At 48.6% G+C, this 17922-nt stretch overlaps 1 protein-coding gene across 3 annotated transcripts in view; it reads left to right on the top strand.

The window, feature by feature from the left end:
- PRKCB (protein kinase C beta) overlaps nt 1–17922 on the top strand; it is a 295883-nt gene that overhangs the window by 114417 nt on the left and 163544 nt on the right. The window lies entirely within an intron of this gene.

The following is a 17922-nucleotide window of genomic DNA, read 5'->3' as shown; positions in this document are numbered from 1 at the left end:
CCACCAGGTTGCAGCCCCTGGGAGAGCTCTGAGGGGAGGGGTGTCTGCTCTGCAAAGCAGCAGCTGGTCCTATTTCAAGGTTGGTGGCGCAGAGGGTGCCTCCTCCCTCCCTCGTGCAGAGCTGCCCCAGTGCAGGTTGCTGGCAGCGAGTTCGACTGTGGCTTGTCTCAGCCTTCCTTGGGACAGCAGCTGTGCTGGGTCCGCAGCCCCCAGGAGGACGGAAGTAGTGTCCTTGAAGCGGGTGGGGGATAGGGTGCTGGCAGTCACGTGAGAAGATGCGGTGCGTCGGAAGCAGTCTTTGAAGCAGAGAATTAATGATCTTTGCTGCCTGAGTCTTGTGGAGAACTGATCTAAAAGCCTGTGGGAAGGGCTGGGAGTAGCACGAGGGGAAAGCAAGCAGTGAGGACACTCGCGGGAACAATTCCCAGCAGCAGGAGGCGTTTGGAGGGAGAGTGCGAGGGTCCTGGGAAGGGGATTGCACCTGTCAGGATTCCTGCAGGAACCAGAGCTCCCTCAGGTGGCTTCCATGAAGAGAGCTTAACGAAGGTGTTGTCAACACCTCCAGGGAGGAAGAAGCAGCAGAGAGTAGGGTGGAGAGCTCGGGAAGAAGGGACTGCTGGCAGGAGCGGTCCTGGCGGGGTGCAGCTGCTCCCAGTGGCACCATCGAGGGGAGGGGAGGGGAGGAGACACCCAGCCAGGCACTGGGTAGTTGGTTCTGCAGGGTGAGTGTCCAGGGCTCAGATCTCAGCCGTCAGGTAAAGATTGAACCCGGGACAGGGAGGGGAGGAGGAGACCAGCACACTGGTGCTCGGCTCCTTGATCTTGAAAGCAGAGGATACGGTGCAGCCTCCCTCGCACGGTTGTTGGAGGTAAACAGCACGTGGTCAGTAAATGCTGCCACGTGGGTCTGAAGCCGTTCCTAGAGCTAAGGGTCCAGAGAAAAGGGTTCTGTGCATGGTCTCTCCAGGCAGTTTTAGGATCAAGAGAGAGTACCCCCTCCCCTGAGGTGAGGGCCTAGGATGAGTGCTCTCTGGGGGGATATGGAGTGGGGGTGTAGAAGTTAAGAGCAAAGACTCGAACCATCTAGCCTGGGTTCCAGCCTGTCACTTGCTGTCCAGTTACTTAACTTCTCGTGCCTCAGTTTTCTCGTCTGAAAAAGAGGGGTATTAGTCATTCCTACCTCATGGTTGTGAGCATTGGATGAGTTGATCTATGTGAAGAGCGTAGAATAGTGCCAGGCACACAGTAGGGGACATATAAGCATTGTTACTATTGTTGCTGCCTCCTCCTCCTCCTCCTCTTCTTCCTCCTCCTCTTCTTCCTCCCCCTCCTCCTCCTTCACCTCCTGCTCCTCCTTCTTCACCGTTTATTACATCAGTGGTTCATTCCAAGCAAAATTGACCTGTTGACAATAGAAAATTCCCCACTGGATGGCGTCCACCCCACCAGTCCTCCTGGAGGTTCATTCGTCACCTTCATCTTCTCGGCTCCCACAGACAGGGTATTTCAGGGCATGATTGATGGGTGTGTGGGGGGTGGGCTTGTGCCTGGCTCTGGGACACAGTGCTTTGTTATGCAGAATAGCTTGCTTGTCACCCACCGCAGGCCCCTTCCTTGAGGAGCTCCAGGCTATTTTTGAAGCCCTCGTGGCTCACGTGTTCTTTCCACATCCAGTCAGTGCCAGTGCAGGAAAATTGGAGCCTTTGGCAGAGTACAAAGCAAAGATTTCAAAGTGCACTGAGGATGAGTGTCGCTCAGATGACAGGCATTACGACGTGACAAGAAAGCTGACTTTTGAGATTGGAGGCTGCTTGTGTGTTTGCATTTAGACCTTGTCGAATTTCTGGGGAAATCAGTGTGGGTGCCACAGGTTAACGTTGGCTCAGAGAAGGCACCAAAGGGTAGAAGCACCTCTTGGTACCCCACCTGTATCCACTCTAGAAGGTTAGTAAGAGACAAAGACGCCGGGAGTCCAGGGGGTGGTGGCCTCAGGCGACACTGGGCTCTGGGCGCGTGCTCTGCAGGTGGAAGCGCGCGTGGTGCCGGCTGCCCGGAGGCCGCCCGGGAGCCAGACTGCGAGTGCGCAATGTGGGCCACAGGGAGGGTGCCAGGTCCTCGCCTTCTGTGCCAATTGACCCTTCCTGTTCTTCCCTGCGGGGCAGAGGTCGGCTTTGGAGACAGGTTGACCCTCCTCCGCCTCTTACTAGCTCTTTGATTTTTAATATTTTTTAATTGATTTTTTTAGAGAGGAAGGGAAAGAGAGACACATTGATGTGAGAGAAGCACCAATCAGTGCCTCCTGCACGCCCCCTACTGGGGATCGAGCCTGCAACCCGGGCACGTGGCCTGACCGGGACCTCTCAGTCCGCTGAGCCACGTTGGTGAGGCTGGTCTTTAATCTGTAGCAAGTGGCTGTACCATTCAGTGCTTCTTTCTGAATGGCCTCTGACGTCAGAGGAATTGTTGCAGCCCTTGTCAGGTTAGAGCGGTCATGGTGTCACAAGACCACCGTGGCTTAAAAAATATTTTTGCTGACCTGCTCTGTTGTGTTACATTCTCACAATAGCCCCAAGGGGAGGACAAGCAGGTGGTATTGTTGTACAGGTAAGGGGACTGAGGCACAGACGGCTTGTCCTCAGCACACAGGGGAGCTGGGCGGAGGAGTGGTTAGGGCATGACCAGCCTCTGCAGCACCTTGGGCAGGTTTTCTCAACCTCTGTAAGTCCCAGCTTTACTTATACCTAAAGTGGGAAATAGTAACAGACATCCTTCCCGTGGTTACATAAGATGATCCTATACACGCTTAGCACATGCTTGGGACACAGCAGACCTTGTTCACGGTTTCACTTTCTGTGGTTCCAGTTCCCCACAGTCAACTGCGGTCTGAAAGACTAAGTGGAAAATTACAGAAACGAGTCACACGTTTAACTCGTGCACTGCTCTGGGTAGTGTGATGACATCTCGCGAGCCCCGCGCTGCCCATCCCTTGGCCAGCGTGTCCACGCTGTAGCCGCTCCCACCCTCAGTCACTGGGTAGCTGCCTCGGTTATCCGATTGAGTGCCAGGGTGCCACAGTGCTTGAGTTCAGGTGACCCTTATTTTACTCAATAACGGCCCCAAAGTGCAAGAGCAGTGATGCTGGCCGTTCAGCTGTGCCGGAGAGAAGCCCGCAGGGCTTCCTGTAAGTGAAGAGTCGGAAAAACATAGCCCGTGCAGGCTCCTCTGCGCTGGGGAAGGCCAGCGCTCCTATGAAATCTTTCTGATGCCAGAGTGGCGTCAAGTGGAGACTGTATCTGCTCTCTAAAGGTGATGTTGCCGAAAGAAATCCAAAGAGCATTTTTGCTCTTACCCAAATGTCATCACTGTGCTCCTTGCAGGCCTTTCGTGGAAGCAGAGTGCCAGACGTGAGCTCATGGGAAGCAGGGGACAGCCCCACGTCATCCGGCACGTCATCCGGCACCGTCTGTGGTTTCAGGCACCTACTGGGGGTCCAGAACGTGCCCCCGTGGGTAAGGGGGCTCTTGCAACAAGTGCTCAGTGAAGTATTTGCCCTGCTGTTGCTGCAGGGGTGTTGGTGGCAGAAGCAGTAGTAGTTGTGGTTATTTGTGGTTGTACTTGTAGCAGTAGCAGTAGCAGTAACTGGTTCCATCTCCCAAGACTCAGGTGGTTTGAGTGTTGCCTCTGGGAACACTGCACATCTTTGTTCTTTCTCTCTCCTCCTCTGAGGACAAACGGGGTCTGTGTTTTATCTGACGACTTGTCTAGGACCACCATCCTCCACCCTCCTCAGCCCTGCCCTGTGTTCGTGGAGGTAGACCCCTGTGGATGGCACTCCGGGGCTCCCTTGCTGGCTCAGTGGCAAGAGACCAGAGGGCAGGAGGAGAGAGCTTTTGGAGTATTTCCACCCTCAGCTCCCTCCCTTCCACCTCTGGCCTCCTCCACAGGGACAGCTCCTGGCAGGTGGTCCCTCTTCTCTGGTTCCAGCTCTCTCTGGGCCCTCTTGACATCATGTTGCAAGATTATACCTGCAGTCCTAGGTGTGGTAGCAGTTTTCTATGGTTGTTAGTTGGTAGTGTCTTTAATTGAACATCCAGGGTGAATTTCATTTCCTGCTGAGACTCCCAACAGACTTATAAACCTATTAAAAATATGTATTGGATTGTTTTCATTCTAAAAAAATAAAGTAGTACAAGCACTTTGGAAAACAGCGGTAGTTTCTTTTAAAGTGAAACACAGAGCCCTGGCCGGTTTGGCTCAGTGGTTAGAGCGTTGGTCCGTGGACCAGAGAAACCCGGGTTCGGTTCCTGCTAAGGGCACATACCTTGGTTACAGTTTGTCCCCGGCCCTGATTGGGGTTGTGTGGGTGGCAACCAGTCGATGTGTCTCTCTCATGTCGATGTTTCTCTCTCTTCCTTCCTCTCTCCCTCCCGCTCTATCTGAAGATGAATACAAAAAAAAAAGTCCTTGGGTGATGATAAAAAAAATAAAAAATAAAGTGAAACACAGAGTTGACATGTGACACAGCCATTTGCCAACATAAGTTAAATTATGTGCCTGCACAAAGACATATAAATAAATGTTCATAGCAGTTTTATTTTAAAAGCCAGAAACCTAGGAAAAAACCCAAATATTGATCAACATATGACTGGATAAACAAACTTTAGGATAATCATATATAAAAACAAACTAGTGATACTGGCAACTGTAATCAATAACTGAAACATTATTCTGAGTGAAAAGGTGCAGACACAAAATATCCGTAGTATGGTTCAGTTACTCTGTAGCAGCAGAGAGCAGGTCAGTGGTGGCGGAGGGCTGGGGGTGGGCCAGGGGGTTAATTGTCAAAGTGCACCAGAAACTCCTGGGGTTCTTGATTGTGGTGGTGATCACACAAAACTCATTGAAGTGTATATCTAAAATGGTATGTTTTCTTGTATTAAATGATACCTCGTGAGTTGAATCAAGTTTGCTTTATTATTTTAAAAATTAGGGAAATACAGAATTACAAAAGAAGAACAAAACTCTAAAGTTTTTGTAACCAGAGATAACTACTACCGCTGTCAACGTTTTACGTATTGCCTTTCAGTTTTTTTCTGTACTTAAATTTTCCACCCGCAACTCTCTTATTCAAATACAAAAGAAAACAGCTGGAAAGTCTCCATCCCAGGACACTTTTGCTCTGACTTGACTGTGCCTCAGGCACCCAGGATGATGGGGAGAAGGCTTTGTCCTAGAGACTCACATATCCTGGGAGGGGGACCTGCTGGGGAGATGGCGGGAGGGCATGGCTGTGGCTTCAAGGCTGCACCTACCTCAGCCCATTGAATTCTGTTGAGATTCTGCCGGCTCTGGGAATGTGGTGCTGAACGGAACCTGTGGTTTTGCTGCTGAAGCGGAGTTAATTGTCTGAGAACGAAAGCTGCTATTAGTAGTGGTCATGATAATAACACAAGCAGTAGCTAGTATTTGTGATGAGCCTACTCTGTGCCAGCTCTTGTGTTAGGCTTATTTTTTCTGTTGAAGTTTTTAATAGGTTGTTGCATTTAACCCCCAGCAACTCTATGAGGAGGAACTTCTTCTAAATTTATTCTTATTATTTAAGTATAGTTGGTATACAATCTTAAAACTGGTTGTATTAGTTTCAGTTGTACATACATTGATTTGGCACTTTTATGCTTTACATTGTGATGCCCCGCTAATTCTAGTTATCATCTTTCACTGTGCAAACTGACCACAATGCTACCAACTAGATTCCCTCCCTTTCCACCCATCCCTTTGCCCCTGCCCTCTGGGAACCGTCCCTTGGGTTTCTGTTTCTATGAGTCTGTTTTTGTTTTTAGATTCCACATATACGTGAAACCGTTTGGTATTTGTCTTTATTTCACTTAGTGTGATACCTCCTAGATCCATCTATGTTCTCGCAGGTGGCAAGGTTTCATTCTTTTTCATTGCTGTGTAATATTTCATTGTATATATGTATCACATCTTTATTTATTCATCTGTTGATGGACACCGAGATTGCTCAGTTAGGAGCTCATTTTATCCACATGTGATTATTTAAAAAATGAAGTGTCTTGGAGAGGCGAAGGCGAAGGGAAGGCACCTGGCCTAGCTAGACCTGTGGGTCGGGGAGGCTCTTGGAGGAAATGACAGTCTGAGATTTGAGAGATAGGAGTCAGATAAACAGCTTCCAAGAACACAGCAGTGGCTGTTTTTAAATTTTTATTTTTATTATTATTTTTTTATTTTTTTACTGAGGGCAGTTGGCTGGTTTTGAGTGATCATTTGAGGCTGGCTTTGAGTTGGGGGCTCCCAGGGAGCATGATGCTAGCTCATCTTGGAGAGGAAACATGGATCAGTTTGATATCCAAAGGGTGGTGCTGAGGTAGTGGTTGGGTGGATGGGCGTGGGGTTCAGGGGAGAGGAAGGGATGTGGGAGTCACCAGCACAAATGCAGTGTGAAGTCCTGTGAATTGACGAGATGGACTTGGAGGTGTCCACAGGGTAGAGATCAGTACCCGAGACAGAGCCTTGAGGAATTCCAGTAGGTGAGGGTGGAGGGAATAGGAGGAGGAGCCTGGAAAAGGAAGGAGGAGCCACAGAGGGCCGGATGGGGGGCCCTTGTGTGCAGCTGAAGAGCTTTCGACTATTAGATTGTTTTCAGGAGGTGGAGTGTGCAGTGGGGAGCATGGGGACTGTTGGGGCGGTGGTAGGAAGGATGCTTGCATTGGTGTTGGTGAGATCAGATGTCTTTAAATCGGTTAGGGTTGTTTGGTTCTTCGTAAGCAACAGAAATTGAGTCTACTTGTCTTATAAAGTCAGTTGGAAGTGTATGGGTACCATGCATGCGATGACGGGCCTTAGGAAGTACCGGGTCCTGAGTAGCCCTCAGGTTGAGATGGCAGGAGCTAATGGGCCACCTTCACATGGTGACACCGTTGGTCAAGAATCAAATGGATCACGTGGCCACCCCTTAGCCAGGGGAGAGCTGCGCATGGTGGAGGAAGGCTGGTCTCCCCAGGGAGAACCAACATGCCGGCTACTAGAAGAAGGGGCAGTGGATGCGGGGCAGGCAAAACCAACAGGTGTCCCGTACAGTCTCCATGACCCTGTCTTTGATTTGGGTATTTTTGCAATGTTCACATAGCAGACCACCAGTCCTTGCAGAGTTACACGCCTGCCAGAGGACAGAGCTTTCTCTGTTTGCCTTCCAGAGTGAGTTGGGGCCTGAGACTGACAGGAATTTATCTCTGGGCTTCAAGTTACCAAGCTTCAGAAGCACAGGTGGGTGGATATAACTCACTGTCATGTCAAGAAAGGGCTGGGCCTGTGGCCCTGTGGCCCCCACCCCGCCTTTACGAGAGAGGAGGGGCTGGGGATAGCAGATGGTGTGAATAACTCCCAACTCCCTCAGCAAGGTGGGTGTACCCAACCCCCGAACAGAAGCCAAGCAGCAGGTGCCTGTGGATCGAGGAGACCTGGGACGTCTGTCTCCTGGCGCTCTGTCCCCTGAGCACACTCGTCAGTGCAGCTGTCTCCACCGAGGCTGTGCTGTCCGGAGGGATCAGGAAGTGGGTCACCGCACGCTGGCTTCCCTCAGCTCAGCAGCTCTGATGGAATCCAGTGCTCTTCATACCAAAGCCCTGTTTTAAAAAGGGAAGAAGTTCATTTATCGGAATACATGAAACATAGGAGAAAATAGGGCTCCTTTGGTATATTGGTCTGAAGTCTTTTGGTCTCAAGAACGAAAACTCCGTTCCAGTTGGTTTCCTTGAAGAGGGGTCTGAGAAAAGCCGAGGGGCTGTCCCTTCGGGCCCGCTTGGGTCCGGTGCTCGGAGCGTCCCCGGGCTCTGCTTCTCTTTGGTGGCTCCGGTCTCAGCACAGCGTCTCCTCTGTGATAATGAAGGTGCAGACGCAGGCTCACTTCCCTGCCAGCTTAGCAACACTACCGGGAAATAAGTCCTCTTTCCTGACAATTCTGTTTCCTGACCATGCTAGCACAAGCCCCGAAGCTGATTCTCGTGGCGGGGGAGGGTCTTGAATCCCATGCCCACCCTGAATTCGCACTGTGGCCTGGGTTTTATGTCAGGAGAGCCGGGGCGAGGGCAGCTGTGGCCAGCTCACAGGAACGAGGGCCCAGCGAGGCTGACCCCCGGGCAGGAAGAAGCAGAGGTCTCTGCCACACATGGCCTTCAGGGCCTGGTCCTCTGGCCTGGACATGTGTGTGAATGGAGGGATGCTGGTGATTCCTCTCTGGCTGTCACTCTGTTCTGCTGCGCCCACCTTGGAGCCTGATCGGAAGGGCGGCCACAGTCTCCATGTGTTACCCAAGTGAGCAGGATGTTCCCAGCAGCTGCCCTGCCCAGCGCTGTCCCCGGGGTTGGTGTAGCAGAAGGTGGTGGTGGTCGGGAAGTGGGGGGCAGGGGACAGCTTTCTTCAAGGGTTTGGTTACTTCTGAGGACTTCTTCATCTCTTGTGGGCTCCACGGCTTTATTATTTAAATAAATGTGGGAACACGAAAAATAAAAACACTCCTTTCCTGCAGTTGCTTGGCCCCTCAAGGTCTATTGCTTTTGCTTTTGAGTTCCCTCCCTAGAGCCTGGCTGTTGATAAACAGATGAAGTTCGCTGTCTTCCTCCTCTCCAAGTGGAGGGAATGAGCATCACCAGAACCTGAGAATTCCCGGCCAGACGGGCATGAGGTGGCCGCACAGTGAAGTCGCATGCCGTGGACACAGGCGTGCTGTCCGTGGTGGCCGGAGTCCGGGTCTGCGGCCGTGCGACCTGAGCACCGACTTCCTGTGAAACTGCAGGGTGACTTAGTGTGCGCAGGGCCGAGACCAGTGCTGTAGGATTGCATCGAATGGGACATAGATAAAAACCAAAAAGAAAACAGAGACTTCCCACTCCATGTACATATTCAATGTAAGAAACAGTCAACCCTGTGAAGAATTTTTTTGAATTTATCTGAACCAAACTGTTGACAATGCTTGAGATAATGCTCCGGAGAAGGGCAGTATTGCACCTTATTTTATCCATTGCAATCAAAAGAGCAGATGAAGTGAGTTTCAAGAAATCCACTGGTGATAGATTAGGGAGGCGGGAGAAGGCATGGGGTGTGCATCTGGGACAGATGAAAAGTTAAATGATCTTTTACATACATCTTTTAGTAGGTGGGTCCGGGACAGTAACAGTCACCAGTTAACAACATAACAATGACAATGGAAGGATTCATAGTCTCCGCCCCTGTGCACTGCTTGTGCCCTGAGTTACCCTGACATCCAAAGGTATCAAAGACGCCAAAAGACAATAGACAGGCTCAGTTAAGGTCAAGGAAGATTCCAGCCTAGGACAAGAATACCTACTATAAACTGCTTTTCGTTAAAACATTTCTTTCAGACCATCTTTTATGGTTACTTTAGGTCTGAGTTTGCGAGCCCGCCGCACAGGCCACCCCTTAGCCTGTCAGGTTAGCACGTGGCTCCTTTTCACCCACTGTAGATATAGGTATAGGTATAGATATAGGTTAGATATAGATTAGATATAGATATAGATTAGGTATAGGTATAGGTATAGATTCCCACGTACACATAGATACTATTTTTAGAAGGACCCATAAGAAACCGGAGAATAGTTTCCTCCATGCTACACTGTTCTGAAAAGAAATTCTCACTGCACGCTCAGAGCCAGCCACGCAGGGCTGTGACGTGGTCTTCTGAGCTCGTGCAGCTTGACCTTTCTCTTGACCCAGCCCTGGTGAGTGGTTTCTGAATGTGGAGTGACAAAAGAGCCCATTCATTCATTATGAGCATAGTCATTCATATTTTTATTAAGCATTAGAGCCAAGGCAGGCATGTTAATGTGATGTAGTGGTCCTACCCCCTCTGTGTGCTTGGGGATATTTTTGTTCAGAGATGATATGTAACCAAGGTGGAGTACCTGATCAGGATGTCCAGCCAACGCCGAGTCGCTGCACTGGTGGGGTTCAGATGTCTTGGATGGCCTGCACAGAGCTTAAAAACAACCCTGCTGGCACTAGTGGGCCAGTGGTCCCAGGTCACTGCTGGGGGCTGAGCGGCCCTGGCACAGGCCTGCTCTCCTCTGCACCGTCCCCGGCTCTCACACGTCTTGCTTCGCTTAGTCACAAGGCCTGGCCTCTGTAGGCATTCGAGTTTGTACCCCCGCATGAAGGTAGGTAGGATGAGTCAACCACGGTCTGTCCTGTGGGGCTACTGAGTTGAATTGTCCTATGGAATGTGCTATTTTTATTCCAATCTGGCCTTCAGCCTGCTCGTTGGAGAACGGAGCTCTCTGCCTTGAGTTTCCTCCGTCTGCATGTGATAGGCTGTTGGGTCCATGTTTGTGGAACAAGTTCACACACCAGGGAAAGAGCGAAATGCGTGCCAGGGGGGCCAGGCGCCCAGCCCGGCAGAGCGCGGCAGGAGCGCGGGCGGCCGAGCGAGAGGGGAGGCGAGAGGCGGGCTGGGCTCTGAACTTCCTGCCACAGCCAGAGCTGTGGATGGCCTCTCTGCACGCGTCCAGCTGCCTGTGACCATCAAGCACTGGCAGCATGACCAGTGTGAACGAGGGACTGAAGTTTAAACTTATTTAGTTTGCATTGATGTGGCCCCACGGGGCTGGTGGCAGCCACACTGGGTGGTGCAAGCGCTCGGCAGCGGCTGCCCGGACTGGGCTGGACAGGGCGCAGCGTCGGAGCTGATTTTCCCAGGGCGAGTTTCCAGGGCGAGGAGGTAGGCACCTGCAGTGTCCACACACTGGGCCAAGATCAGCCCATTCAATCCTCATAGCAACTCTGTGAGAAAAGTCCCGTTACGAATCCTATCTCACAGACCAGGACAGTGAGACCGAGCAAGGTCCGTGGGCGCATTCAAGGTCACAGAGCTCATAAATACTGGCACCTGGAGCAGCATCCAGGCAGCTGGGCTGCAGAGCCCTGATCACAAGCCCCACCTGGAAGAGCCATGAGCCTGCTCCGGGAGCAGACTTGGTGCCTGCTGCTGCATTCGAACGACATAGACTCCGTGAAGCCTGCGGCGCTGGCGCTGTCTCCTCTGCGCTCGTGGGAACTCTGGCTCATAGAGATGAGCTATCAAGGTGGACACATCACTTTTACGGAGACCAGTTAAGGCTTTCTTGCAAAACTGCGTCTGAGGCACTGAGGGCAGTCAGGGTAGAGTCAGTGGGCTCCGGAGCAGACGGCATGAGAGACATTGACGAAGTGAGAACAGGGTAGAAGAGGTGGATCAACTCCAAAACCAAAAACAAAGGAATTTTGATTTTGTCCTCTTTGGAATGCCATGGATACACTAGAGTAGGGAATTTGGGGGTGGGGTGCAGTGTGACAGAGTTGGGGCCCCAGTGCTTTCTTGGGGCAGACACTCCCCAGAGGTCCCCTGGACTTGTGACTATGGTGTTCTGCTTCTGGGGCCAAGCAGGTGCTTCTGCTCCGTGGCTGGTGCACCCGCTTCCTAGGGCTGGCGGAACAAGCGGCCACGAGCGAGGGCCTCCGACCTCACAGGCTCAGGGTCGGCAGTTCTGGAGGCCAGCCGTCTGAAAACAGCTGTGGGGCCGACTGCAGTCCCGGTGTCAGCAGGGATGCGTTCCTTCCGGAGGTCCTGGGGGACAGTCTGTCCTTGCCTTTCTGTGTCCAGAGGCCACACACATTCCTTTCCGGCACCTCGTCCTCTGCTTCCCACCTCTGGCTCTGACCCCCCCCTCTGATGAGGACCTTTGTGAGTACACTGGGCCCACCAGGAGAGTCCAGGATGACCCCTATTTCAACATCCTTAATTGAATCACACCTGCAAAGTCCATTTGTCATGTAAGGTAACGTAGTCACAGGTTCCAGACATGAGGATGTGGACGTCTCTGGTGAGGGGCGGGGGAGGGCAGTATTCCACCTGCCAAGCTGGCCTGAAATCTTCATGATCTTACGTGGAAAAAAGGAGGTGTGGGGGGTGGATGGAGCTTGGGACCTGTGTCTCATTCCCTGCCGGAGCTGAGTGGCAAGTTCCCGTTGTAAACATGCACGCTTTCTCCCACGTGGGCCCCAGGCATTGAGGTAGAGACGCTGTTGTGTAGTCCAAAGGAAGCAGGCCACAGGCTGGACTCGGGGCGTGGGCCGCAGTGCGACCCCTGCAGGGAAGGGGTCACTGAGTGAACCGGGAAGCCTGCGGGAATTCTCGCCTCTTACCAGGTACTTGTTTGTAAGTCCGACCTGGCATGTGTTTCAGCAGCTCAGTACATGTTGCCTCTCGTTTAAGAAAAGCTGGTCTTACCCTGAATTTGCAGAATGGAAATGAGGGGGTGTTTATTTGTATTACAAAAGGTTTAGTTTGTTTCTTTAAATAGCCAGCCAGCCCTACTGTTTTTCTTTCAAGTGCTTTAGTTAATGGGAAATACAGCGCACACCTCTTAGAAGCACATGGCGTAAGGGAAGTACCAACACTGGAATCTCGTCAACTTTCCCAAGTCCCTTCCCAGCTTCTCTGCAGAGGGTGCTGGGGTGCAGCCAGCCTGCTGTCACCCCAAGCCACCCATGGTTCATTTCTGTGGCTATTAGGGAGGTTGCCTAGAGAGACCGTGTGAGAGGCTGTGTGCCGCTTACCTGTCCGTGGTGGTGCAGGTGGATAGCCATCCAAAAATACATCTACCGTGCAGTTGGTTGGGCTTTCTTCCTTTTCTGTGGCTAATGATACTCATTTTTTTGTTCACTCATTCACCACACATTTATTTACAACACATCAGTTATGTCCCAAGAGTTGTGGTGGACACTGGGTAACTAGAGATGTACCCCTTCCCTCCCTCAAAGGGAGTAAGGATGAGAAAGATCATAACTGATTTAGACCAAAGGTTTAGACCAAAGTAACTTATAAATGGGTGTAGCGTTGGGGGCAGGGGGTAAGAAACAACTTTTCTAAATCTTTGTGTGTCGAGGAAGGAATTAAAACCATAATGGACCACTTAGAAACTTAAAACAGGAGTTCACACTCCTAACCAATAAGTAATACAAGTACTTAGAACAAATACAGTGAGTAGGAGAAATCCAAGTATAAGTTCAATTAATAAAGCAGGAGAAAATCCAGGAGCATTGGGAAGTATATACATGATTTGCTTCTTTAAATTGACAGGATAATAAAATGGGCAACAAAGAAGACAAACCTGGGAAAAGATAAAAAGAGAGACTGACATTACAATGGCGGACGCTGTGGGCAGTTTCCCAGGAAAAGGATAAATTCCCGCGCGAGTCTGAGAAGACAGTGAGGGCAGGCGAGCTGGGCAGGACTGCCGTCCCTTCCACATGCTCGGAAAGTTCTCGGTGCAAGAATGTGATCAGGGTAGCAAAGGGGCATATCTATCAGAAAGGAAAAAGCGAAGTATTATTATTTGGAAAAATAGGATTCTGTACCTGGGAAACAGAGAAAACGAAAAACCCACAAAAACTATTGTGAGTTGAAAGGATGCGTACACGCCAAGTAGGCAGCTCTGCCGTCGTCCCCTCCTTGATTATAAACGAGCCATTGGAAAACAAAGTGGGGAAAATGTTAGAAATCACCATAGCATAAAAGGAGGATCCCTCAGGTAACACTGAGACGTGTGTAGCACCTACTGAGAAAATGGAAGACTTATTAGAAGACATAAAATCAGGTTTTACCAAGTTTACCAGGTTTCTATTCCTGATAGAAAGACTCACTGTAAAAAATGCCAGTTATTTTCAGTTTAATTTCTAAATGTAAGACAGTTCCAGTCAGAGTTCCACTGGTGTTTTAAAGCGCGATGGGGTGATTCTGGAGCTCAGGTGGGGCGGGGAGCTCCGGTGCTGGATAGCGAGGGAGGGCCAGTCCCTCCAGGCTTCGTGGATTATAGAGCTACTGTAATGAAAGCTTAGGGTGATGTATCACAAGGCAGACCGGGGGACAGAGCAGAAGGCCCAGAGGCAGACCCCGGGGTATAATTATTTAGTATACAATGAGGTTGGCTTGTGAAGTCAGTGGGGAAGGGACGAATTACTCAATAAAAGATGCCGGGACAACTGATCACCATTTGGATCACTGCTGCAAATTAGATTCCCATGCCACACCAGATACCAAGAAATTATAGAGGATTGAAGAGTTAAAATGCAAGTGATGTCATATAAATAGAAAAATCAGATGAAATTGGGGCATGGGGAAGGGGCTCTTTTGAAGTGTAGTTGGATTGTGTTCTTTGTCCAGTTTTATCTTTAGTGGTCCGTGAGTGACATGATCTTTCTCTTCTTGTTCTCACACGGACTTGTGATGTCTGTCCTCTGCGCACTTTCTTAGAACCTGGAATCTCTGGGGAGCAAGACAAGACTCTCAGCATATTCACTGTACCCCTCTGGCACCCCTGTTTCTTATGACCGAGGGCCCCTCCTGTCTGTCTCCCTGTAGCTTCCTGTTTTCTCAGCACTATTTCTTACACCTCTTTTATTCATGTTTTTGTTTTTTTGTTTTTGTTTTTTTTTTGGTAGTGTGTATCTACCCTAATACTTCTTGTATAGGAAGCAAAAATTCTAAGTTCTTGATTTCGGGAAATGTCTTTATTTTGTACTTTTACCTGAATGTTTTGTAGGAGCTTTTAGGTTTCAAATGAATTTTCCTAAACCTTTGACGATATTGCTCTGTCATAGTCTAGAATTCAACGTTGCAGTGAGAAATCTGATGCTGCGATTATTCTGTCCCCTTGTTGGCGCCCTTCCCCCTTCCCTCTTCCTGCCCTGCCAGGACCCTGCAGTGGCGCCTGAGCCTCGCTGTCCTTCCGGCTGTCCTCTCCGGCCCATGGCCCCGGGGGCTCCTCTCAGGCGGGACTCAGGTTCTCCTGAATCTTAGGGAAGTCCCTTCTGTTTCCTTCTCTGCCGTTGTTTTCTCCGGAACGTCCTCTAGATGGTTAGATTTTTGGGATCTATCTTACATGTTTTGTATCATTTTCTTTATTCTTCCTTGCACTTTTTGCCAGAACTTTGGGGAGAATCCCTCAATTCAGACTTCCAGTTTGCTAAGTTCCTCTTAGACATGTTCGTTCTGGTATGAGCCCTGCTTCTGCGTTTCCAGTTCTGGGATCTTGTCTTTTAATCCCTGGTCTGTTTTTCTTTGTGCTGTTTCAAAGTAGGCCTATTGAAAGCAGGCTTATTTTTCCTGATTATAATGAATATATACTCATTGTAAAGACTTCAAACAATATAGAAAAATGAAAGTTTGAAAGTAAAAATAATCTGCAATTCGACTGCCCAGAAATAATGACCACTGGCCTTTTAACCACTGCTCCTGTGTTTTCCTCATCATTCACACACACACACACACACACACACATGCGCGCGCGCCTTTATACAAAGCATAGATTAACTATAAAATACAACAAATATTAAAATATAAAGAAGATAAAGTGAAAAGGAAAAGATATTGGCCCCTTTGGAACTATTCTTGGTTCCCAATCATGAGGGTTTTAAAATTTTTATTTATGAAAAATTTCAAGCACATAGAAAAGTACACAGATTAATAGCATGAGCCTTCGGTGTGTCCGGCATCCAGGTTCCATAATGATCCGCTGTGACTTACTTTTTTCCATCTGTAATCCTCCCTTTCTAATCCCTTCCTGTCATACTGAATTGCTTTGAATGAAATTATTTTATCCAGAAAGATTTCAGGGCACAGCTACAAAGACAAAGATTGCTTATTAAAAGGTAACCACAAGCCTGGCCGGTGTGGCTCACTGGTTGACTGTCGACCCATGCACCAAGAGGTTGCCGGTTCGATTCCTGGTCAGGGCACATGCCCAGGTTGTGGGCCTGATCCCCAGTGGGGGGCATGCAGGAGGAGCCAATTGGTGTTCTCTCTTATCGATGTTTCCATCTCTCTCTCCCTCTCCCTTCCTTTCTCTCTAAAATAAATTTAAAAAAAAAAAAACACACAAAAAAAACAAGACACCACAATACCATTATCATACCCCAAAATTATAACCCCCTGATATCAATAATACCAGTTCCTTCACATCCTTGGAAAGACATTTTCCTGACATTGTCTCATAGTTTTCAAACCAGTTGTTGATTTTAATTAGGATCCAAGTTTATATATTGCATTTAGTTGACATGTTTCTTCTCTTTGAATATAAGTTTCTCCTCTGCCCCTATTTTTTCCCTCTTGCAGGTTTTTAACATTTTATAGCTTTTATTTATTTATTTCTTGACTTTAAATAATTTTTAAAAACTTTCCATTACAGTTGTCATACAATAGTTTTTCCAGTATTTTATTTTTATTTATTTATTTTATTAATTTATTTTTTTTTACAGTTGTTTCTTCTTTTCCCCCCATTGACACCCTCCTCCCCATCACCCCCACCTCATCCCCATCTTTGTTGTCTATGCCCATCGGTTATGTGTACATGCATGTAAGTTCTGTGGTTTCTTCCCCCCATTCCCTTCTGAGGTTTGTCAGTCTGTACCCTACTTCTATGTCTCTGGGTCTATTTTGTTCATCAGTTTGTTTAGTTCATTATATTCCAGAAATAAGTGAGATCATATGATATTTGTCTTTCTCTGCTTGGCTTGTTTTGCTTAGGATGATACTTTCCAGGTCCCTCCATGTCGTTTCAAAGGATAAGAGATCTTTCTTTCTTACAGCTGCATAGTACTCCATTGCGTACATATATCATAGCTTTTTTATCCCCTTGTCTACTGATGGACACTTGGGCTGTTTACAGATCTTAGCTATTGTAAATAGTGCTGCTATGAACATGGAGGTACACATATTCTTTCTGATGGGTGTTTCAAGCTTCTTAGGGTATATTCCTAGAAGTGGGATCACTGGGTCAAATGGCAGTTCAATTTTTAATTTTTTGAGGTAACACCATATTGATTTCCATAGTGGCTGCACCAGTCTGCATTCCCACCAGCAGTGTACTAGAGTCCCCTTTTCTCCACATCCTCAGCAACACTGTTTGATGATTTGTTGGTGGAGGCCATTTGACAGGTGTGAAGTGATACCTCATTGTTGTTTTAATTTGTATCTCTCTGATGACTAGTGATGTTGAGCATTTTTTCATTTGTTTCTTGGCCATTTGTATGTCCTTTTTGGAGAGGTGTCTCTTTAGGTCCTCAGCCCATTTTTTAATTGGGTTCTTTGTCTTCCTTTTGTTGAGTTGGGTGTCATACAATATTATATTAGTTTCAGGTGTACAACCCAGTGATTAGACATTATAAAACTTATTAAGTGATCATCCCGATAAGTCTTGTACCCACCTGTACTTCATGCTGTACTTTACGTCCCATGACTATTCTGTATCAACCAATTTGTATTTCTTAATCCCTTCACCCTTTTACTCCTCCCCCAAGCCCCCTCCCCTCTGGCAACCATCAGTACAACTGAAAGTAATACAAAATAATGATGAATGTAAAACTCACTGAAAAATAAAATAAAAAAGAAAGATGCTGTTTCTTCAGCATGGCGACCGCCCTCCAGGGACCCAGTCTAGAGTCACATTGGTTCCCACCTTCCTGATGCCGCGACCCTTGATACAGCTCCTCACGTTGTGGTGACCCCAACCATAAAATTATTTTTGTTGCTACTTCATAACTGTAATTTTTCTACTGTTATGTCTCAGGCGACCCCTGTGAAAGGGTTGTTCGACCCCAAAGGGCTCGTGACCCACAGGTTGAGAATTGCTGGTTTAAAGTGAATAATAAAACTGCAGCAGATTTGAACAAAAAATTCCGTTTTGTTTTGTGTACATTCTCTGACAGTTCCTTTGCCCAAGTGATCCAATCCCCGAACAGTAGAGCCGTGCATAGAAGCATCTAACTCGCAAATTCAAACACAGGACACGTGTGCGTGCTTGATTGCCAACCACTGATGTGGCAGCGGAGACGTTGCAGCTGATTCCTCTGCTC

Source organism: Molossus molossus, unplaced genomic scaffold (assembly GCF_014108415.1).
Source record: "Molossus molossus isolate mMolMol1 unplaced genomic scaffold, mMolMol1.p scaffold_m16_p_3, whole genome shotgun sequence".
Taxonomy (NCBI): Eukaryota; Metazoa; Chordata; class Mammalia; order Chiroptera; family Molossidae; genus Molossus; species Molossus molossus.
The sequence above is the reverse complement of the archived record's forward strand: the minus strand, read 5'-3'. Positions and strand labels throughout refer to the sequence as shown.